Raw genomic sequence first — 25,305 nt, 5'->3', positions numbered from 1 at the left:
CTGTGCTGTTATTAAGGAGAGGAATCTACTAGATGTGGAAAAAAATCAGGAAGACTGGAAGGCTTGCCTCGTATACCTTCACAATGGGCAGAGATGACTGGGCCAATGCTTTCTGAAGAGGTGGCCTGCTTTTCAGTGGTGCCCAGCTTAGGCCTTTCAGAAATTGCTGCAGAAATCCTCTGCTTGCACCTTCTCCGAGAAGCCCACCAGAAAGTCTCAAATTGGGCTGATGATGAGACCTGTTATTTGTGGGAGAGCAGATATCTGCCTCATTCCATAAGCTGCTCTCATTTTCAGAGCACAGTCAATGAGCAATCCTAAGACACGCCACTGCAGAAGTAAACACAGAGCGCAGGCACTTGTCACTGGCCAATTATTTTCTGACTAACTGAAAAAACAGCAAAAACAGGAAAGCAGAGTCACTAAGTCTTCTCAGGCCAAAATTTCATCATGTTCGTTCTCCTACAAAACCTTGGCTCCCCTCCACTGCTTCAGTTTCTCCTGAAAGCAGCTATTTTTCAGAAATTCCTCCCTACTTCCAGTTTAGCATTACATCAGGTTTTATTGCCTTTTAAACACACCTGTTATTAAATTTCTAAAGCCCAAACTCTCTGAGGTCCTGAGATTTGTGGCCAATACACATTGCCACTATTCACAAAGAGCTTTTAGAAAAAATCCAGCTGCATTTATTTCCATGGTTGTTATACAGGTGTGCAATGAAAAAGGACCCACTTTCTTCCCCCACCTGGCGGTCTCCTACTGCATCTACAGCAGTTCTGCCACTTGCAACTTGACAGCCTCATCTACTCACCAAGACAGTCAGATTTTCTCACCGTATCCCCCAAAGAAAATCTTGCAGTAGCACAGAAGATGGCACTTGTCAACACCAAGATAAAATATCCTGATGATGAGCCAGATTATACTCAGGCATTCAGACTAGCCAGAAGAAAAGAAAAGGGAAAAAAAAAAAAATCACCAAACCACCCAAGAGACGTTTCTTTTCAGGATTTCACAGCCAAAGCAAGCTACAGCAGTCAACACTGCAGAAACATCCACACTGGAGAGCTGGTATGTAGGCAGGCATGAGAGAGGGTCCTGACTTCTAACAAAACAAAGTAAATGAACAGCAAATACCACTTAACATTATGATAAGCTTAATTTTCATAGTATGGGAAAAACATTACATGTTCATTAGAATTTAGAAAGCAAAATTCATTTTTTTCAAATAGGGGTTGGCCAAATATGCTTGAATGTGGACCACCAAACTGGCCATTTCTAGCAGGTGGACTAAAACCAGTCTAAACAAATAGTTACAGACTGAAGGAAATCCTGAGTAGTTGTAGGCAAACTAAGGTAGAAGAAAGAAGAAAAAGAAGGAGAAAGGAGAAAGGAGAAAGGAGAAAGGAGAAAGGAGAAAGGAGAAAGGAGAAAGGAGAAAGGAGAAAGGAGAAAGGAGAAAGGAGAAAGGAGAAAGGAGAAAGGAGAAAGGAGAAAGGAGAAAGGAGAAAGGAGAAAGGAGAAAACTTCCTCCAAGTTTTCATAAACAAAAGTCAGGGGACAATCACATCAGTTATGGACCAAATGACACAGAGTGTAAAAGGCATTACTTATATGACAACAGTGGAGAAGCATCAGATTATGCTAATAGAGAATTTGGTTCTCTAAATGAAGTTCTCATAACTGTAATCTAGCATCTATCCAGATGATAGTACGCTTTGATTTGAACTTTCATTGCATGGTATAAATGTACAGCACTGTCCAAAGTCTGCAGTCTCCTTATCCAAATCCTAATTTCCCAGGCACAGAAGATCAATTTCACAGGAGTCAGAGAAATGTTCTTTCTGAGCACTTCTGTCCCACCCATCCATTTCATCTACCCTAATATCCACAATGCCTTTACAAAAGGAAGAAGAGGACTAGGAAAATGGATTAAAATAGCCAAATAAGAAGGCATTACAATGCAAACCTAGAAGTCATTAGGCAATGCACATTTGGGAAGATGATAGAAGATATCTGCATTTTTACTACCCAAGTGGCCATCTTTTCCCACCCCTCTCAGCCTCCCCTGCCACGTGGCCTCTCCTGTTAGCAACCATTTCCACAGCTCAGCGGGCACCTTCCACTTCTGCTCCGACTGGGCTTTATCCTGCTGGTGCAGTGCACGCTGTAGCCATATCTTACATCTGCCATTCCCAGATTTGGTAATGGATGGAATAAAAAATTACCACAATTGGATTGCTTTCTCGCTGAAATGATGGATAAGTTATTATTTAATTAAGAACTGCATTATTTTTTTAATGATGAAAACTTACTTAATCTTACTCTGTAATAGAGAATATGTCTGTGTTAGACACAAGAACTTGCATGTGTGAAGTAATCGGTGCTTATACCCAGAGGCAGCAGGAAAAGTCTTGTACATAACAAATTTAGCATTCAGCACCACTTAATTTTCTCACCCTAGCTAACTGCAGTCAAGAGCAATGTACAGGCAGCTGCAGATGCTCCAAGTGCAGGCTCCAAATGATAGCGGTAACTAGGAAGTTGTGCAGGCTCTGAAAACAATATGCCCAAGAGCTAACTGATAACTGTGAGTTCTTCTTGCAGAGCTGAGACTACTTTTCTGCCTGAGAAATTAAAGGATTTTACTTGTGATCTCAAGCAGAGCTTTTTTTTTTTTAAAAAAAAAAAAAGCTTTAATCCACAAACAAAACTTGTTTCTACCAGACACTCATTTCAACCATGCAGCTAGTATCATCAACTCACTTTTCATTTCATAAATACTTAAAGTGTTGCTATTGCAAAACCCAATCTGATGATAGCCAAAGGGATTATAAAGACCTCAAAAGAAATCCATCGTTTAACATGAAATCTTTGATTTTTTAATAGCCATTTAATAAAAAGACAAAGAAAGAGAATAAATGGGGTCTGATCTTCTCCTCTGCTTCCAGAAGCAAAGCCTGCCTTTGAGTACATTTTACCCTGCTTGTATGAAGAGACACTTCCCCAAAGCACCACGTCCCCCTTTCATCTGCAAGAAACTCTCCTATGGATCATCCAGATCAGATGAATGAGATGTGTACAGACAGAAGAAACAGATGTGGGTAATCTTCTTTAGAGCACTCTCTGTCTTGAGACAATAGATTCTTAACTGGATATTGCAGCCTGAGGAAATAACTGTTTTAAAGCGATATTTAGTTTAGGCTCCATTCTTTTACTCCTGTCAGAAAGGAAGACAGGCCATGTACATCAGAGTGGTCAAAAAATGGATTTGTAGGAACAGAGTGAAAGGGCCAGAGATGTTTAGTAGCCTGGTAGATAAAGTGGTATTTTGAAAGCTAAGAGACGTTTGGTCAAGTGTCATCATGGAGATTAAAGACTTACATCTGAATACTTCACCAGCTATTTCCTGCCCACCAATAAAGGACAGAAGGGAGATACCATCTCTGCCAGTTTATTGAATCAAAATTTAGTACCTTTATTTTCTAAAGTAAAACCACCTAGTGGATTATTCCAACAGAATTCATGAACCATTTTGTGACAACTGAAACTGAATTTTTGACAAACTTATTATTCCCTTCCTCTTCAGTGTTAGGCAGCTCTGATTTTCATGCTTAAGGATCTCATGTCTCCAGAGCCAGAATTAATGGGATTTGAAGGCTTCATCCAATACCTACAAGCTGTGCATGTGTGCTAATACACATGAACGGAAAAGGAATAAGCATGTGGTTGATTATCCATGCTGCTAGGAGGGAACTTTGACTCCTACTTCTTTAGGGCAAAATCCACAAGTTTCCAGTATCTCCATAAGAGGATTTGCTTGACCCAATGTCATTAATGAGAGATAATTTGGAAACTGAAGCTTTCTAAGGTCAGTCCTGCTCAGATCACTACAAAGGAAGGATTATCATTGACTTCAGTAAGAGCAGCATTAAGTCTTCTGTTGATATAAACATACTTACTCTATGCTAAACTTTTTTCTTTCAGATTTCTATGTTCATCTAGAACATGCAGATCAATATTTGCACATAGGAAAAACCTTCCAACAAAAAAAAAATACATAAATTCTTGATATTAATAAGATATGACCTGTACTTGGTTCGCTATGAAAATGCTACAGCGTAGCATACGCATATGTATATATATATGCGTATATGTATGCATGTCTATTTCACACATTTTTGCTGCTGAAAATGAGCATAAGAGGTTCCTACACAAATAAGCACATCATGATACCCATCAGGACTACTTCATCATGCAAGAACCAAAACATCAAATGGAAACAGACTTTCATTTGTACCTAATAGTGACTCCTCAAATTCCTTATTTGCATCACCATCCTTTTTGGTCTTCCCTAGGTCGAGAACGCCAATCCAGGATTGCTCGGTTCCTCTACTTTGCCGTTTATACATGCTGATTGTGTTCCTCGGGTGTGAGAAAGAGAGTTGAGTGTGGCATTGCACTGGATTTTGAGTCCAGCCTCAGGCCAGACCCGCCGTGACATGCCTGTCTGGCATCCAGTGCGCTTCAGTTCAAGAAGGGACAGAGATAAGCACGTGCTACTGCTGTGACTGAGATTCTGGGTGCCCAGACACTTACCCCTTGTCAGTAAACACACCTATGGCTCCTCCAGCCTGTCAGCAACTCCCACTACTAGGAACACTGACAACACCCCCTCTCCTCTATAAATGCCTGAACTAAATTATCCTGCCTTTTTTTTTTTTTTTTTTTTTTTTTCCATGGCAGAACCCTGTGTTTGGATGACTGCGTGCTCATGGGCAAAAGCACAGCAGCAGCTTGTGGCACTCTGAGCTGCCCTAAAATTTGTGCTCCTCTGCCTCATTCTGGAGAGCAGAGAAGGAGAGGAAGAAACAGGCTCCCAGCCCCAGAGCTTCCCAAAAAAGCAGCTTGCAGTCCTTCCTCAGTGACACCCAGCTCAGCTGCAGGGTCACTGGACATCTGTAATTCTTCCCGCTGTGCACTAGATGCCACTGCGCAGACTGTTTTTAGCAGCCAACCAACCATTGCCTTTTCTCAGACAGCCTTGCTCTACCTATTAGAGGCCCGTCATTAACACTGGCTTGGAAGTTCAACAGGCTTAGCCCAGCAAAGCTCCCATCAGTTAGGACAGAACTGTCATCCTTTTACAGATGGGAAACTGTGGTAGAGAGACTACAGCATGATTTTGCTGTGGGTTGAGGATAGCAAGGCTGACAGAGCGTGGGCTTCAGCAGCAGTCACCTGCATTCACCACCAGGCTAAAGTCCTGTCAAGCAGACTTCCTGGCTCTCTCCCACTGCCACTGCTGAAGGAGATCAGGTAGGAGATCAACCTGGAGGCAGAGTGAAGAGGATGGGAAATAATAATGACAGTACTGACAACAACAGCAACGTAACCAGCTAATGACAACTAAATTCAGCACTCCATAGAGGTTCCCATGGTCAACCTCAGTTTCTCAACCTCCTATTGCCTGCTCAAGCTCCTAGGCATCTCCCCAGGAACCACCTCCACAGCTCTCACAGCCAGAAACCCTCTTCCCTGTGGGCACATCTCCATGTTCCTTCAACAGCAGAACTTTCTGGTGATGAGGAAGGAGAGGCAGCAGGAGAAACTCCCTAGGAAGGCTGGAGAATCGTCATCACTCAAGGTTTTTAAGAATGGGTTAAAGGCGGCAGCAGCAGCAGCAGGTGTCCCTAGATTGTGACACTCCCCTCATTTCAAAGCAGATGTATGGCCTGGGATAAGGAAGAGCTTCTACTGCTGCTAGTGGCTCCACGCGGCAGATGAGGCGCTGGGAACCTCTGCAGTATACTATCTGTTCCAGCCTTACTTTCCTTTGATTCTGATTCTGGGAACAGATATACAGATCATGGACGTACATCAGTTCCTCCTCCTCCTCATCACAGATTTCCTGACAGGACACTCTGTCTGACCCAGACACAGCAGCTTCTCACAGATGCCTTCCAGCACACCATCCCCTCTGGTCTGCCCCATTGGACTCTTTCGCATGACCCTACTCCAGAAAGACGTGCTAAGCCTTGTGCATCTTGTCCTGTGATTGACACAGTCAGCAGGGGAGCACATTCACCACTAGCTAAAGGTTGTGTGACATCTTATTTATAATCTGTAATGAAGCTCACTGGAAAGAGCTGATTACAGCCATGAGGGACAGGCTGCCACCGGTACTTGGAGGGCTGGTACCAGTCCCTCCATCTGCTGCAGCAAGAGCGCGCAAGCCCTGGCCGAAGGGGGCGGCTTTAACGATGCTGAGCCCTGCCTTTGAATTTCCCTCCCAGCACAATCTGAGCTCTGGGTTTGGGGACAGGCCAGAAACACGGCTGTGCATTAACTCCATGCCAAAAAATACAGCCGCATCCCAGCATCAGCCATGAGCTTTTGCACACCTGCATGGGCCTTTTATGCTCACTCTGCCGAGTGAGCTCATTTGCAAATTCTCTTTCTACAGCAGATTTTACTGGCTTTCGGGAGCTGAGCAAATAAAATTAAGGACTCTCTGACAGAAGCAGGTTTCATCCCTAGGCTAAGCTGCATGAAACAGGAAACAACCACAAAGTCTAAATTGAGGTCTTCCTTGAGGTCTGAATCAATTAACCGCAAGGTCTGTCAGAGTTAAAGCTATGTTACAAAAGATTCAGCTACGATAAATACTTGTGTCAGCCCTTTCTTTCTGAAACAGTGAGTTTTTAAGAGGTACTTTTGTGGCCATGGTAATTTTCAGTTCTGGTTGTTTGATTTCTGCTTGCCAGCTGAAAAGCCTTGATTTTTTTTTGATTTTTTTTTTTGGTGGTGTGAATTTTGAAGTTTACCCTCGCTCGAGCAGCCACTGGGTAGGTCTCCACAGTGGAAAGGTGGCTGCTCCCAGAGGTTGCCAAGGCCAAGGAAACAGCATCACGCCGCTGTCCATGTTAGTGCAGACCTGGGCAGCCGCAAGACCCAGGGCTGTGCTGCAGGCGGGCCAACGAGCCTCCCTGCTCCTCGGACCCGGCATGGCAGCCCCTACAGCATGGCAGCCCCTCCTCACATCACCCATAGCGCTTCCTCCACCTAGTACAATTGCTGCACTGCCCTCGCCGCTGTATTTCCCCCCGAAGCCTGGATGTAGCTTACACTCGTGGGGACCCTCTGAGCTTCCCCTGTCCCTCTCGAACCCACCAGAGCCAGCAGTTGTGTGCCAGAGCCAAGGCGGTGGCTGTGCCGGGGCAGACGCTCGGCCAGCCCAGCAGAGGGGAGAGCCATGGCAGGGGGAGCGGTGGGCAGCACGGGATCCCACTTCCAGCCCACAGGGACCTAGGGCTGTGCAACAGCTTCCACTAGCAATAAATATCCAAAGCCTCCACACTGTCACAATAGGGTTTGTGTTTGCACTCTGGAATAACTACCTTGTAATTGCTCTTTTTTTTTTTTCTGATGATTATTACAGCTTTTACCTGCGTGTTACTTGTTTATTTTATGGATTAGCATATTTTGTGTAGCTGGTGTCAAGTATTCCTGCTGCAGGTTTATCAGCCATCGCTTGCTGCCAGCTGAATAATTCCATAAATGAGATTTGTATAAACTCTCCCATGTAAATAAATCTGCACACACAGGTGTCACTCCATGAAAGCTACCTCTTGCTCAGCAGGTACACTCTGTGTGCCCACCCATCCAACACAGACCATGAACAGCCCTGGCTGCTGAACAGGGGATTGTGGAAAAACACAAAGCAGCCTGTGGGAATGCATGTAGTATTTTTTAAATCTGTAGAAGAAAGAAGGCAAAGGAAACTGGGAACGCCTGTAGACAAATATTCTTAAAACAGAGTGAGAGAGATAGAGTAGCTACTAGAACAGTACTGGTTTTCTTATTCTACAGTATTTTTTAACACCCAAGCATTCAAATTATGAGTTATACATCCTAAAACCAGGAGGTTGGCTACAAAAATCCAGAAGCTTTAAACAAAAATCCAGAAACTATAAACAAAAATATTCCAGTCATTATTATTATTTCTCCAACTTCTGAAAATTTTGTGGTTAACTTTGTCAAACTTTATTCTGAAAACATGAAGACTACCAACATAGCCATGAACTTTAATTATTCTTGGGACTTAAACAGAAATGCTAAATATTCTGACACTCACAATACAATTGTGGTCATGCAGACCTATCATACACCAAGTACTTTTCAAAAGGGTATAGTTACCTTCTAACAGTATGTCAGGGTGCAAAGATAATCAAATTAAATAAACAGTTTTCTGAAGGCAGCATGGTTGGTACAGTATAAAAAAAAAGCCACTGAGGTGTGGGATGAAATGAAGAATGTGGGTAAACTAAAACAGATTCATAATGCCATTACATATAGAATTTGGTAATCATACCAGCTGAAAAAATATTAAGCATGGATAATAACAACAGCAGTGGCCCCACTAATTGTGAATGGCAGTAACACCATGCAAAGCTTAAGTGACCTTCATCGCCATTTTCAAGCAGCTGCTTGAAAAGAGAAAAGGAGAGTGGAGGGCAAACAGAAATCTAATTGTGATGGTGGTCATCTGGATGAACTTCTGGGAACTGCAGACAGTGAGAGAATTTACCTGCCAGCTGTGGAGCATGCTACATAACACCACTGGGTCTCAGCAGAGCATCAGCTAAGCCCATCCAAGTTCATAAGTCTGCAAACTAACTCAAAAAAAAAAAAAAAAGAGGGACTAAAATCTTAAGGAATCACAGCTCAGAGAATTTTCTTCCACAAGACAGCATGTTTATTAAAAAAAAAAAAAGAAGAAAGTACGTATTCCACCGGTAGTTCAAAAAAAGGCATCAGTTTGACAATATAATGGTATTTTTTTCCTCTTTCTTTGCTCTGAGCACTCAGCAATTACCTTTCCTTCCTTGCCACACTCAAATAAAGGGCAGGATCAATTAGGGGACTAGCTCAATTACAAAGAATGAGTGAAACTTGATTCCAGATACTACATTGGTCCTTTTGTCCTCTGTTAATTTTGGAGGGGTTACAATTACTTCAACCTTGGGAAAAAAAGCTAGACAAATGGAAGGAAGAAATGGCTAACTATACCGGGGTAAATACAAAAGTAATAATACGTAGGGAGCGTAACTCACCTCCCTACAATAAGACTACCTTAAATACCTCTACCAAAATATGGGAAGTCGTAAACTGCAGAAAACATTCTACCTTCATGTAAGAGTATTGACTGATTGCTTTCCTGTCTAGTATTAAACTGTTTATTTTCATGCCGTTGGACAAATTAAAAAGATATTTGTTACAGAAAATCTCTAAAATAAGTGAATTTAATACATTGACTCAAGAGATGAGGCAAGCAGCATCATCCTAAATCATCTGATTTAGGATGCTCCAAAAATACAGCAACTAACATCCGCTGATAATTCAGACAAATCCTGGTAGAGGTTGGAGAGAAATGTAAGAGACTTAGTACTGTCTGTCACTAGTAGATGTCCCACTAATATACACTGCTCACTTTTCTCTATCTTCTTTTTTTTAAAGAAAATAAGTTTTCTTTACAAAATCTGGACTAACCTCAAACCAAAAAAAGACCTGTTGCTTATCAAGTCACCAAAACATACAGGGTCTACTGTATAATCACAGATCCTCAAGAAGTACCTTCAACATCAAGCAGTATTTATTGCTATTAAATTCATGTGAATCACTAAATTAAGTCCAGATTTAAGTGTTTTGCTGAGCAGGAAAGAGCTACCAAAGCAGGATCCTTCAGAGTAACCAATTAACATAAAATTTGTTGCTCGGTTACATACTTTCGCTAATCAAACAACTTACAGATGTAGCAGAGATAAGCATAATAGTTTAGACCCATCTCTAAGGAGTGTGCTTATGCTCAGCACACTTTAAAAGAGTAGCTCATGCACACCCAATATAGCTGTTAAATCATTAAAGTATGTATGCATTACAGAATAACATACTGAAGGTGGAGATGGGATACTCCTTATGATCATGCAGTCCAGGATACTCATATAGGAGTACATTCAGACAGACAAAAAAAAAAAAATTTAAATGCCATTAAAAATGATATACATTGTAGAACAAAGTTATTTTCAGTTCTGCCCTGTGAAATGCAATGCAACTTTTCTTCTGATGAAGTATCCTACTGTATAAAAAAGGAACGCATGTCTGTATACAGGCCGCAGTTCACCACAATATTTAAGTACATACCTAGATTATAATATTACATTAGAAAATCTCCTAATTATACATTAGAGGCTTCATGCAACCAACCAAATATACAAATTAATATATTATAAATGTACCTACTCACACAAACATACATACTCTATTAGTCGGTGTTTTCCTGTTGGTGCTATTTGCACACCTCATTATGGCATTAGTCATCTTAACATTTTCATTACTCTTCTAATGCATAGTGGGCTGCAGTCATCTAAGTCATACAGCTCCTATAGGAAAAATGTGGTTTATGGGACCACAGTCTCCAGTGAACAGTTTAATAATGTTAAAAAGGTACCAACATAAAATTAATGACTACATTCTTCATGAAGGGAGCACTGCAATTCCACTTAATAGGGATTTAAGCAGTTATTTCTCTATTATTACTATATTGCTGAAACTAATGTTCAGTAGCCCATTGTATGATCCAACGGAGAATCCAAATGACTATTGGCGCTAATGATAAATATCCTTAGAGAGTAAATATCTTCTGAATGCTGTGCCAGTTCTAATCTGACTGACAGTATTTCAGCCAGTGTAATGAAATCTCTTCTGGTGGTGCTTGAAAGAAAAGGATTAAATAAGACTTCAGTTACTTTTCTATGTCAAAGGGAGTATTTTTCAGGCTCTGAAAAATATTTCAACTTTCTACAAAGTGGAAGCTTCCTCACTGGCGCTGGGCTTCAACGTAGACACACCTGGTGTCAAAAATCCAGCACGTCTACCCTGCTGCAAGTGTCCAAGCAGCACCACCGCTGCCTTTGCTGCAGTACTCCCTCCTGCTAACAGGCAGAGCAACCTGTGTTCTCAGCACAGTACAGAAAAGCCAGACGGATCCAAGCGAGGAAACAGCGTTTTCACTTTTTCTGAAATACACATGGCAAATGTTTTACATTTCTTCACTGTTTCATCTGATAAATTTGAAGGTGGATATCCATGTTGCCGATGTGTAACACTGTTACATGACAGAACAAAGGGAGGGCATTTTTCTCTTTTCTTTCTCCTCCCTTCTGTTCCCTTCCATTCCGTGGAAGGGCAGCTGCCCGACAGCCTGAGGAAACAAGCCTTGCATCTCCCAAGAGGAGACACAGCCTAGACAGCATGAGCACAAGCTTCACCACGCAGTCACACCAGGGTGCTCGTGTGGGCTCTGGAGGGATGCAGATACCCCTTTTTACCTCCTTATCCTTTACCATGAAAGCAGGTTCCAACCTCCTTAGCCACTTCAGTTCCAGTTACTCCACGCATCCCTACCTGCATCTCATTTTACTCCTCATTCTTGTATGTGTGTAAAATCTACATTTTTCCCCATCACTGCTCATATACCATCTGCTCCATTTATCCATTTCTCTTTCCAAACATGATTTCTGTGACCTTATGGCTTTTCTAATTCCCACATCTTGTCTATGTTATTCATAAAAATAGATTTTCTCCATAGACATCTTATTTGCCTTTTTGCTTTGCTCACATTGCCTCCTCTTTCTTCACCATTCACACTCCTTATCCTAAAATACTTTCCCTAAAATATTAAATATATCTTCTGAACGCTCCTTTTTCCACCAAGGTTTTTTCGCTCCCTGCCAGCTGGAGAGCAATGCTGTCTTATGCCTTTGTTCTGCATGTTTCCCTCATTGCAGTAAGTGTCTCTGGTCCTGCACAAATTGCTTTAAGCCACTACCTGTTATCTCCGAGAACTTCCCAACCTCCACCTCCCCAAATGACCGCAAAAGCCTAGACGACCAGCAGATCAACCATCCTGCTCTAGCTTCTCACTTGCACACAGGCCCTTCAGAAAGAGAAAGTTTCCTTTCGTTCACTGGGATAATAGTTTCAGGCACAAATACTTCACTATCCATATCTCCTCCTCCACCGCCTTTCCTCCATGGTACCTGCTTTGGTTGAGCCACAGTGCACATCAAACAGGGTTTGGGTTCGGTTTAGTGTTGGTTGAGGACACGGGTAAGAAATGATGCAACCACCACAGGTAAGGGGCAGACACCCGCAGCCAGGGCTGCAGAGGAGCAGGCACTCCTCCTCAGGGAAAAGGAAAGCCAGGCAAGGGGAGTTTCTCAAACTGGCTGCATCCCCAGAAAAATCAGAACAGGGAACTGCCACCTAAGTCACCAGCTCATTTTTCCATCTAATTTCTGATACCATACAATACTGGTGTTTGCCCATGAGGCCAGTGTTGGGAAGCAGAGCGAGTTTAACCAGCTGGTTTCAAATAACTATAGCTGCCAAAGCTCACCAAAAATCTGAAGCTGAATTAATTTTGACTTGAGAATAACTGTTTCATCTTCTAAATTGAACACAGCAATTGAGCACAGCAGCCCACAGCACAAACTGTGGCTGGGATGTCACTTCTTCACTGACAGTATTTTAGACAATGCCATTTAAATCTAAATTTATACTTGTTAAATGTAATTATTCACAAATTAAACTTAGAAGGATGTGGAAAACTAACCTGATACTTTACTTGCTTTTGATAAGCTAAAATATTGGCTCAGGGCAGTAAATGGATGACAATCCATCAGCCATGATATAAAGGCAAAAAAATGGACAGAGACACTATGGGAAATGGTTTCTTGGCTTGTGCACGCATTTACAAAGGCCTAGTAGAAGGAAAAAATGTAGTAAAAAGCTATTGCTACACATGAATTTGCAAAGATTTACCACCCAGTTTACCACGTACAAAGCCTGCGATTCCCCACTTACATTTGTAAACAGCCCAAATGTTTTTCATGACAACACAACAAATATTTCCTCAAATTTGCATTCTGTGTATGATGACTTAAAGTTGCTTTTGAACACTGACACCTCCCACTCTTTTTGTTAAATATTTGCTTTTATATGACTCGATCTAATGCATCACATTTCCCCACATTGATATTTACAATTTTCCCATCACTGACTTAATCATAATAATTTACTTGAACAGTTCAGCCCAACCTAACATTGTCTGAGATCCAGTCTTGCAAGAATACAGAAAGCCATGTTGCTCATTCTTTTTCAAGTGGGCAGAGCTGTACCCATTAATAGTTACCCATTCATAGAAGGGTTTATATACTTGTGTCATTAATAACAAAATCGAAATTTTCATTCAATAAAATGTGCTGAATTTTGATCAAAGTGCTGAAGTTAACGCCAGTGCCCTTAACTTGGCACAAGAGACACACACCATCACCATGTTCTGGCAAAGTTGGCTTCAGAAGCAAAAAAAATCTTTTCCCTCCAATTTACAATGGACTCTTCCCATTGACTTAACTGTGCTGGGCTTTAGATGAGGGCCTGAAGCTCCCCAGAGGTGGAGAAGAGTGAAGAAAGAAGTTATCTATCATGCTTGAAAGGTACAGTTAGAAATCTGAGGAGGAAAACAGGCAGTGACGTTGTACTGAATATAAGACCAACAGATGGGTCATAGTCTTGCTTCATATTTTTCACTTTTAAAAATTAACATTTTTGATATCAGGATTTAAGAGAATCCCTGAGGCACTGGAGAAATTAGCCATTGTTCACTTTTTATTAAGTTATAAAAAGAAAATAAAAAGATCTTTCTGGCCAATTCAGGATGCTTCAGCCAGGCTGTAAAGCAAAGGATCCCCTGAGCTATTCCTTTGTCTAACAGATCATTTGCTTTTTGTAGGATTTTTCTTCACAGAATGGAGTACGCAGCCCAGAATCGCCTTTAATTCTTCTTGACTAAACCGTAAGCCAGCCCTTGCTCTGTGACAGAGCCACAGGAAGTATAAATCATTGCAGAAAACAAGTGATAATTATCTGGCAGCTTAGTTACCAGTTTAGATTGCAAGTTACAACCCGCTCCCCAAACATCCTTCTGCCACTCACCATAAGCATGCATTTCTACAATAAAATCAAAGACTTTTAAGTCTCATCGGGGCACTTGGAAAGCCGGCAAGCCATGCGAGACTGCCCACAAACTTTATGGGGTCTAAGGGACAAATAGCAACTGTAAAATGATAGTTACAGTACCTATAAGGAATAAGGATGAGAATTTCCTCTGTAAAGCAGACATACACAACATTAGCCTGGTCTGAGTCCTGACCTAAGGGTTGGGCTTTTGGGAATGGTTTAGGACCACAACACAGTTCTCCCTCTGAGAGTTGACGAGAGAAACAACAAACCAACGCTACCACACTATTCACCACGCTGCTTACCAAGGTCTTTACACCCTCAGCAGCTAAAGTGGAATACAAAAGTCAAGTTCACTGGACTTCTCACGGATTTGTGCCCATAAATGTTGGCTATGGACCTTGAATCAAGTAAACTGACAAAGGCAAAAATGAATAGAAAACAGAGACAAGAGCTCTTCTTCCCTCGTGAGGCTGAGCCATCCCCCAGTCATGTCACTCTGCCTGTGGCAAGACTCTGTCTTCAGCGGGACAAAACCAGAAGATCCTCAATGAAGTCTATTGACAGTATGAAACAAAGATTGAAGCAGCTCTGAATTTTTTAAAAAATAACAATAACCCCAACTTTTAGTCAATAGTTCCACATTATGTTCAGGATATTGGAGACAATACAAAATATTTCCTACATTTTCAACCACTCCTTGTAGACACTTCTCATCCAGTCCTCAGAGCAGTGCAATAGGAAGCCAGCACAGCCATGGCACCTGGCAGACCAAAAAAATACTTTCTGCCAAATCAGTCATCGGAAGCCCTGGTGAGATGACTTCTTCTCCATCTTATACCAGTCTCTGCTCCTGCTCTTAAAAGTTCAGATGGCAACTGCAAATTTTCTTTGCCATGCATCCTAGCGAGCCTCCACCAGCAATGACTGTCTGAAACACCAGTATTAATCAGAACAAAAGTATATCAGGCCAGCTGACAGCAAGGCAGGAAAAAAGAGCAATGTCCCAACCATGAAATAGCACAGCAACACATTTTATGCATGGTTTCATTTGTTAAAGTCCTTTTGCCGGCTGACATTTAGACCTTTTTCTCAAGCTTAATTTCTTACAACATGAGAATGTGTCTTCAGATTTCAGGGTCAAGTGCAATGTGGTCTATATATATTCTTTGTGCTGGGTTGAACTTGTAAGATTTCTCTGCTGTGGACGCAATTACACTAAAACAGGTTATCTCCTTTTTTGTATGCTAAAAAACACTCTTGTAGTGGTGTAGCTGAAGTCACATAAGGCAACAAAAAAAATTTATCATATCCATACTATACATTATTGTCATAAACTTAATTTTGTAATCGTAAGGCAAAGGAATAAATTGCAACCTTTCGTTTTTAAACCAGAACCACTTACGTGGTTAGATGAACCCTCTCAAAGTAATTAACTCTATGGGAAATAACTGGATTATTAGCTTGAAAAAATACTTCCAAACAAAATTTTTGTCTACAGTAACTTCTCTCCCTTAGTTATTAGAAAAATGGAAAAGGGAGGAGCTGGGCTTACGCTGTTTCTGGATGTGGCTAATCTCCTATACCTCAGAGCTGAGGAAAGAGCTGCAGAGAAGCAACCTAGAGGAAAATTAATTCTTCAGCTTCCTGTTTCTGAGGACCAAATAAAGCCAAATCTCCTCTCAAAGATCAAGTCTGCTGGGCTCTGACATATTTGCACTCAAGGCCAATTGGCTCGCTCCCCAGTGTGTGGCCACGTCCTCCCCTGCACCCACATCCCACCGCACGGGCCATCGCTCCCAGCACCACCAAGGGCAGGTCCACGCTGGCTGCACAGCTACGGCTTTGCAGTGGGAACACAGGTTTTGACCTTACACTTGCAAAACATATAAAAAGCTTGATGGTATATTCAAGCAAGAAAAAAACCTTTAAACTCCGTCACTCTGGGTGAAGTGCTTTAAGGGTAACCTGGTGTACCTCTGTAAATAGAGCCATCACTCCCTGAGCGCCTCCTGGCTAGAGTTATCATGGGATGACATTTAGGACAAAGCAGCTCAAACAGCAGAGTAAGAGCTTAGGCATTTCACTACAAAACAGGGGAACAGCTACAAAAAAGGAAAACCACCAAAAGTCATAATGGAGATCAACCAGAAACTCAGATGCAATGTGGTGGCTGTGCAGATTCCCCTCCCAGGGCTTGTCTCTCTAGGTAACTAACACCAGCACATACTCCATCTTTCCAAATGCAAACTTGGAGAGCCAACCCCTTCTCGTGAACTCTGTTTATCGGTTACATCCTACTTTGTGGAGTGAGCGCTCAATCTGAGGAACCTTCCAAACATATCTGGGTCTCTGACTTTTGCTCCTATTGTACTCGTCAATATGAGTGTACACTGTCACCCTGTCAGACAAAAAACAGGGAAACATTGTCTGACTTGACCAAAACAAAACCACTTGGAAACTCTTTTGGATGCAAACGAATCCTTTTCAACTTGCTTTCCTGCCTATGAGCCTTGGTTTCACCCAACACCTGTCCCATGTAATGCAAGTATATGACTTGAGGCTCATCCAGAAGCTGTAACCAGCTCTACCCAACATCATTCTTGCACAAATGTATTATAGTTAATGCTGTCACTGTACCTTATAAAACATATGCCTTAGGAACCAGTTATGCATGGCTTATAGATATACACACTTCTTACTGACTGTACTGTTTTTTTTTTTTCATTTTTTGCGAACCACATTTTGGGGGATTTTATTTGTGCATGTCCTCATACTGAAGTCTTTGTGCTGAGGAGATATGCCTGTTCACTTTTTAGGGATATTTTTTTTTTAAATCTCAAGTTAACTGACTGCCAATTAACTGAAGCTATTTAGCAAGCAAGTCAGAACTCCCCCCAAACATTTGTAATGGGCTAGAAATATTTGTAGCCTGGCTTAATCTGATCCTGAAAGTAAACAGGAAATTATTGTAGTATACATTTTAAGACTGCTCTAATTCATGGCTGACAGAGGAGTCGATATCGAGTTGAGTTGCCCTTTGGCTTTTTATACTGTGTTTTTTGTAAAAACACCACCAACAACTTCTGAAGTTCCAGCTCTTGGGCCTATGTCTACACAGCTTCCTTTAAATAACTTTCTCATTGAAAGAGTGCTGGAATTTAACTACAATATATCCCAAGATTCCATGCCTCTCCAAAGAAAATTTTGAGGATCTTCAATACTGCAATAAAAAAATAATATTGGGAACTTGAATAGTGCAAGATACGGGGATTATTTTTAGGAGTACCAAGGAAACAGAATACATCATGTATATAAACAACCACAGAACTATTTTGTAAATTGTATTATTTGATTACATGCAACTGGTAGGAACTGACTATGAACCCCCATCTCAATACTCTCTACAATTGAATAACATCAAAGCAGGAACATGGGCAATCATCTCTTTCACTAGAATTTCATTATCATTCATACTCATTCAGACTACATGTATGTTTGTTTACTTGATTGGAGAGAGGCATCATATATATTACAGCAATTAACTTTTATCACGTAACAGACTGGAATTGCAGAAAATTCTCTAACCTGAACTGAGCAGACACTCTTTTATCAAGAAAGTTATTTAAAAGGGTTCATACTGATTTTTTGTTTTCTTTTTTTATCAATCAAAAGTCTACCTCTTCAACTATAGCTAACGTATAAAGTAAATTTTTCAAGTTGCTGCCTTCTTGAAAGCAGTAACTGGACAGAAGAATGGCCAGTTAAAGTTAACTCTGATTCATTTTAGTGGATGAGATCCAGCTTAGCTTTATATCATCTAAATGTAGTAATTTAAAACTTTGGTAGCTAGTTTAAGATTGCTATTTAAGAGCTTTCTCTCTATATATAAACACATGTATATCCCTACCCATAGCAAGTTGTTGAAGAGATGTATCCCAAACCAAGTAGAAAAGGATTTTCAGAGAACAGGTATTTACTCAGCTTTGCATATAATGGTTTCCCTGAATCTCAAGGCTCTGATGTGTGATTTGATTAAACGAGGATTATTTGCAATGACTGGCAAAGTAGAAATAAACAAATCTCTAGCTTTACACTAAAGCTCACCAAAACGCAGCTATATTTAATTCAGTGTTTGGGTTGACCTACTGTTGCTTTGAGCTGGTGAAGTGATAGAAACATGTAATACTTGGAATGACTAGACCAACCTGCTTAATGGGTATAATATAAGCATCTATACTCCCAGATTTATTTTTTTTCAATTTCCTATGAATTCTAGACTTATGTTATTACAGATATGCTTTTATCTAGAATGATGAGAGGATATGTTTGAAAGATAGAAAACCATTAGTAAAACATCGATTTCGAGCCCAGTTACTCCTCCCAACAAGAGATTGTACATTTTCCCCCATAATTCATTTACTGTAGCCATCTGACAAGCATATCATGCAGCTCTTGAGGGCTGTTTAAGACTTACATTCATATGTAGCGCTTAAACACATTGCCCACTTTAGCCAACAATGTCTTAGAGAAATGACTTTTCAGAGTCTGGAATATTTTCTAGCTAGTCCATCAGATTGACATAACTCATATCCAAACTTCTCACTTTCTGACAGTCCAAGCTGTCTTTAGATACAGATTTTAGCAAAGCCTTGGAGCTTCATAAAAAACAATAGACACAGGAAATTGTTTTCTCATGTGTTCCTGCAAATCTGTTCTTTTGTCTAAAGCTTTCTTTGCTCCAGATAGTACCAAAGCCCTGTAAGTGAATCTAGGTGCATCGCGGTGTATAAAGTGAGAGCAGTGTCTGCAATCATCTCAATAATTGCTTATAAAAACCTTTGTATCACAATTCTGCCATTATGTGGGTCCATAAGAAGTGGAAAGGTAAAGCTGTTTCCAACTGCAGGGAAAACTTAGCTAGTAGCTTCTGTTAACAGCCCACAGAAGTTGTAACTAAATGACACTAACAACACCTCCAAGGAACCTACTAATACCTCCTTAAACAAGTGGCAAAAGTCTGATGTAAATTTTCTCTGAACAATTTATCACAAAGTTTTTGTCAATATTTGCAAATCTCCACATTGAGAAACGTTTGAATAACTTCTGGTGGGATAAATGAAATACACAGGTTTTCATCATGACCAGGAAAACCTAGTGGATGCGTCTGTCTGACAGACATATCTGCATTGGTAAGTACATACTATTACATTCAAATTAACAGAATCTCTGAATAAAATTGAAGTATAGGTTAAAAAAAGGCATGCCTGTAACATGCTATTGTTCTGCTAATTTCAGGAACTCAGATAAAAATTGTCCATTAATACAATAAACAACAAAGCCAAGCTTCCATTTGCAATGGTTAGTTTTGCTTCTAATAATTACAAGTAACTGCCATGTGAATACTTGATTTCCTAAATAAATATTTTTTTAAAAGATAATACAGGAACTCAAACAAGGAGGACAATCCTATAGTCTATTTGCTTTTGTACAAAACATCCGTTTGCAGATATTTAGGGTTATGAGTATAACTTTTGTTATGATCAGGAATTAAGTCGGTAATTAAAAATTAATTCTTGACTTCATTTACTAAGCCACTAAACAAATCCAAGGAAACATCTACAGCTGAAACATGTTGCAGATCTGCTTCACAATAAGTGATTTACAGAAAAATCTGTGTGACCTGTGTGACCAATGTGCCACCCATCATCATCAGTCCTGCAATACTGCTCTTCTGCCTTCCCACCTATCCAACCCCAAGGCATTGCAACCTTTGGAAATAAGCTGCAAGCATCTGGTCAGACATACTCTGGTGCAGTAACTCAATCACCAGGCTCTAGGGTTTTTGGTGCACAGACGTGCATCACTATCCCATAGTGGCTGTCTTCGCAGATCCAAAAGGGGGGGGGACATAGGGTTATTAATAGGGTTGCGCAGGCAGACCCACCTACCTTCTCTTCACTCATACACACACCCTGGAGTTCAGCACAGAAAGGGTTATTTTGACAAACTGCAAGGCTCTGGCGATCAATGTGGAAGGTTCACTAATATTAGTATGGGATAGTCTGAAAACAACCATAAAGCCAAGCTTTTTACAATGTCTGGACTATTTTCTTCCACGGAAAATTTCCATGGTGGTATTGACAGTCATGTTTTCTTGCCTCTGCTTTCTTCTTATTTCTTAGACAAGAAGGTGGCGAGTTACAGCCCCAGCAGCTGAAGAATGCTGGTGGAATGTGCTTTTAACACTGAAAGATAGATGGAGAAATGGGATGCCAAGGCTGATGATAAATATCCACCTCTTATGACAAAATAACCACTTGCTGTATCGTATTATGACCTTTATGAGACCCACAGAGAGAACCTCAGAGATGGATGGTAGGAAGAAACAGACTGTGTTTAACACCTGCTGCACAGGCTTTTTTTAATCCTACAATACATATCAGAAAATTCAGGCTATGCAGTTTGGGGCTGTGGCTTTGATGAAGGCTATGCTGTGATAGTCTCCAGTGTTTTCAGGATAACTCCCGCATGTTCTTTGACAGGCTGACAAGATCCAGGAATTCATAATCAAGTTCCTCCCTGTTGGGACCATAGACGATAATGACAGCAGTGGCAGGACCTTCTACCAATATGCAGTCACACCTACTGCAGGAGCTGCGGAGCCTGAAAGCCCGCATGGGGGTCCTGCAACTACTCCTTACACTCTTAATGCTAATGAAGATTTTTGGCTCTGCAGAAAGGAAAGCTGGCAGAACGTATGACAGAGGAGCTTGCTTCAAGACAATCCAGTATCTCAGAAGGCCACAGCAATCTCAGCCACGAGTTGTAAAGAAAATATAGACGTGTCATTTTTCTTAAGTGAGAACATCTGGAGATGTCTAATATAATTATCTTTTTCCTGGTGATGAAGCACAAGGTTAAGCGGCACAGCTTAACAGCTGATGTGAGTAATTTGTGCAGCCCGTAAGAATTAAGCATCCAAATGCAATAAACAATAGGATGGGGAAGGGTTTCTTAAATGTCTCTGTGAAACAAGTAAGATATAAACGGCACATTTAATAAGTGATTCTTTCTAACCAGGACAAGTTAAGCAATGACAGGAACTAGGCTGAAGAAAAAAATACAGAACTAATTTGTTTCTGATAACTGAAAAACATTAATTGCCTCTGATTTCCATCCTGGAAAACCTGATGTTTTCCCTGAAGCAGAGGGAACCCCTATGAGGCAGAAACACACAAATCCTAGGTTGACTCTATCCAATCCCAAGGTAACTAGACAGCCATGAACACTGCTCTCATAACCCAGCCACAACTCCGGGCTTCTCCAAGGGCAGCAAAGGGGTCCCAGCAGCGATAAGGCTCAACAAGTCTGGTGCCCAATAGAGTGAAGGGAGGCTGCCGAAAATCTGTGTCTCCAGGCCGAAGCAGAAGCCAGGCTGAGTGTGTATACCCAATAGGGCACAGGCGCACATATTCATACATTATATAGACATATACGTGTGCAGTCAAGCACATCAGCTCAGATCAGGAGTACAGTACTGACGCAAAGACAAACAGCATTTACAGCGGGGCCAGACACAAGTGCTAACCAGCCTCTTGGTTGCGTGTGACCAGTGTTACGCCCCGGTCCAACTGTTGGTCCAGAAGGCCCGTAATAATTCCCCTTTTATATCCTTTTCCTCTAGTTTTTCATGCTCGTCCTCCCCCAGCCTGTCCCTCTCCCCACCCTTGGTCCTCTCCCCAAACATCCCACTGCAAGTTTTGTGTGATCTCCAAGTGCTCTTCCCCCAGAACGAGCCCGTAACCCCCGACAGTGACCCCTAGCCCCTAGGAGATCTCAGAACAGGGTCTCCCACTGACTCTTGGTAGTGGGTGTCACCCCAGCAGCCAGCACATAAGTAAGGAAGCGATATCCACCCAGAGTAAGTCACCCAAGCAGAGGACAAAGAGCAGGCAGGAAGGATGGGTGAGCCATGCAGCTGGGAAGGCGTGGAAGAGCCGGCAGCTGCACAACAGCTTTGTCAGGAACGAGATGCGTGACAGTTGCTGTGGATGAGCAAGTCCTGTTTCCCAAAACAGGCCCTACAAATCCATGTTTGTGGACACAGAAAAAGGGAACGCAACACAAAATAATTTGAGCAAACCTGTAACAAATTTTGAGAGCACATGAGCTTTTGGTTCAAAAGAACTAAACCCCTTTTAAAAAAAAAAGCAGCTCATGGAAACAAAAACACAGCTCCAATCAAAACATACCAACAGGTTGCGCAATCCGTTCCTCTAAAAAAATAAACAGAAGGGCTGTCAGTATGTCAAACCTATCGGCAGCTTTCCTTCATTAAATCTAATTGCTACACATTAGCGATTCCAATTGACACATAGAGATGGAGCCTCCAGCCGGTCTGGAGCAGAGGCAGATTCCCGGTACCTACTTACTCCTCTTTGAAACGGAAGAACTGGTCACAAAACATCAGCCTTCCCCCGTACACACTAATCCAACTCCATACTGGCAGCAAATAAGTATAAATTCTGTGTGTACTTTGAATTTTAAGAGGCAAACATCTTTCACCAATGCTTGGACAACACAGCAATCAGAGATGTTTTAGTAGCTGCTGGTTGACAGTTCACAAATTGATTGGGTAAGTGGATGACAGAGCACTTCTTTCTGATTTTGCAAGCATGGGGTAGGTTTGTAGATGTGTAGACTGCACGTACAGACAATGAATTAACCTTTGAAATAGTAATAATGATCTTATGTTAAAAAATTTTATAACGAATCAACCAGCACTAGTAAACATACAGTGAAAAACTGCTCGTCTTAAAATTTTGATTCTACTCCTTTGTGCATCTGGAGAGTATTAGTTCAGGAAGTTATTCCAGCGTGGGCTTAAATCCCTCTGAAGTGAAAAGAATGTAAGTGCAAGCTTAAAGTTAAGTGAATACTTATGCAGCCTTCTTAGACAAGAGAGTGCAATTGGGGTCATAATCTTTAACTTTAATCCTATAGTCCTCCATGTTATGACATTTTTTACAGGATGATAAGTATCTTTTCGTCACATGTAGTCTTTGGCTGGAGTCAAACATAATTTATGAAAGCAATCTCATCCCACCGTAAATTTTACTACCAAGTCATTCCGCAAATTAATGAAAATTAAAGTGTTACTGCAGGTTGGTTGCACACAGAGCCCACTTTGGCTTGAACCTCCTGAATTATTGCAGTTTTACAGACAGGACTCTTACAATCCATCTATCAGCCCCTCTGAACTGGGAACTGCTGTCAAAAGACCTGCAGGTGCCCCACTCTTGAGAGAAATGACAACTGAATCCATACACTGCAACAGCTTGTGTGGTACCTGCACTCCTTCCAGGTGATTGTGAACCTCTGCAACAATTTTTCTGTAATCTACCCTTTTCCACACTAGTTTTCGATCATTGCTATCTCACCAACTGCACATATCACTTCTGGCCTGTTTTAGAAAGCTGATTTCCATTCTCTTTCACCCAGCCTCTTAAGTTACATCTCAGAAACCACAATCTTGCTCAGAAGCACAGTATCCTGCAAGACCTGCATATGTGTGCATATATATACACATATACATAAATATAACCCAAAAGAAAATCGTACTAGAACCAGAAGATATCAGTCAAATGGATCAATGCTATTCTCGTATCTGCCTTTTGCACAAAGAGCTGATTAATTTCTATTTGTGGAATCAAGGCAACTGGCTGCTCAACAAAGAAACTCAGTATATTAAGAAGCTAGGAAACAGTACAAGCAGTCCTTGAACATGGCCTGCTGCTGTGGCCACCTGAAAAAAATGGAGGGGTGTTTCTACATCCAACCAGTGACCGTCAAGATACGTCCCAGTGTTATGCAGATCAGAGGCAGCAGAAGTGACTCCAGAATTTCCAAGCATGGTAGGGCTTTCAGGCCAGCAGGAACAGGGACGCTTTCCCAGGCTGACATACTGACCACCGGTGGGTTCACAAGAACAAAAAGTTTTCTTGAGGATCTGACCTAATCTTTGCTTCTCTGGCTGAAGCTATACAAAAAGCAAACAAAGAAAACAAGAAAGATTGAAATAGCATGTGCCCTGCCACCATTTGTCTTGCTCAGGGGCTACTATCAAGCTTAACTAATAAGCACCATCAGCTCTAAACATTAACTTCAACTTCTGCATCTTCCAGCAAAAGCTTTTAACTGCTTGTAAAATGGGGAGGAAGTACAGGTTACTGGTGAAGAATCCTTCCCTTCAGCACCCCCGGCTCACCTCCCGGCAGGTCTTGGACCAGTCCCAAGAGCAGGACTAGTTTGGGGCTGCTCTTTCTTATGCCACAGTCATGCGTGAATAGGGGCCAGATACAAAGGCGGCATTGTATCAGCTTTGCTGGGGAGGTTGCAGCTTCTCTTCCCTCCTCCAAGTCATCCTCCCGACCCAGGCAGCTCGCTGCAGCTGCACAGGAACGCTGCCTTACAGACGAAGTATTTTAAAAGTTCCAAAAATAATTCCTGTGAGGAGCGAGAAATTGCGTTTGAATCCCAACAGGGTAACAGACAGGCTGAAGCTGGATGGAGCACAAGTAGATCAGAGACAGAGCAATCATGACAATACTATGCTATTGAAAATTGGAGGACCTAGACAAGTTAGAATTTCTGCAGTCTGGGGGAGAATGAGGCTTTTTTTTTTTCTCTCCTACACAGAGCTAAAAAAAGAGAAGAAAAAAAGCAAAGGAGTCTTGATAATCAGAGATCTCCAAGTTATACCCTGCACTCAAAGCACACCGGACAAGTGCTAACTTTTTGGTGACATCCTCAAAGCCTGCAGATAAACAGGCTCCAGAAAACAAAGAGCACTGCTGTTAAATGAAAGGCAATCAACCCATCAGAGAGGCAGACCCAAGGCATTTCATATAACCATCCCCAAAGGCATCTACTCAAGATTTAGAGATTAATTTGTAGAAACTTTGAAAAATATGTCTTACACTTGAGCAGGTGACTTTAGAGCTGCAGACCACGCTGTAAAGAGCTGCTGGGCATAGACCCCCATTGCCGTTTTGAAAGGTTAGTCACAGATTCAGTAACAGCGACAGTGACTTTCCTTGAATTGCACGTTCTGGAGTTCAGCCTCCCATTATATTTTCATTGCAGTGAAATTAAATTAAAACTGATCAAACGATAGCTGAGGATTAGAGTCTATTTTAAGAGGCTGTTCTTTCACTTTGAGCT

General features: G+C 41.5%; 1 protein-coding gene across 1 annotated transcript in view; it reads right to left on the bottom strand.

Annotated features, from left to right (window-relative positions):
• SLC35F1 (solute carrier family 35 member F1) overlaps nt 1-25,305 on the bottom strand; it is a 240,289-nt gene that overhangs the window by 135,511 nt on the left and 79,473 nt on the right. The gene's annotated exons all lie outside the window — the stretch shown is intronic.

The sequence above is a fragment of the Numenius arquata genome, chromosome 7 (assembly GCF_964106895.1).
Source record: "Numenius arquata chromosome 7, bNumArq3.hap1.1, whole genome shotgun sequence".
In the NCBI taxonomy this organism is placed as follows: Eukaryota; Metazoa; Chordata; class Aves; order Charadriiformes; family Scolopacidae; genus Numenius; species Numenius arquata.
The sequence above is the reverse complement of the archived record's forward strand: the minus strand, read 5'-3'. Positions and strand labels throughout refer to the sequence as shown.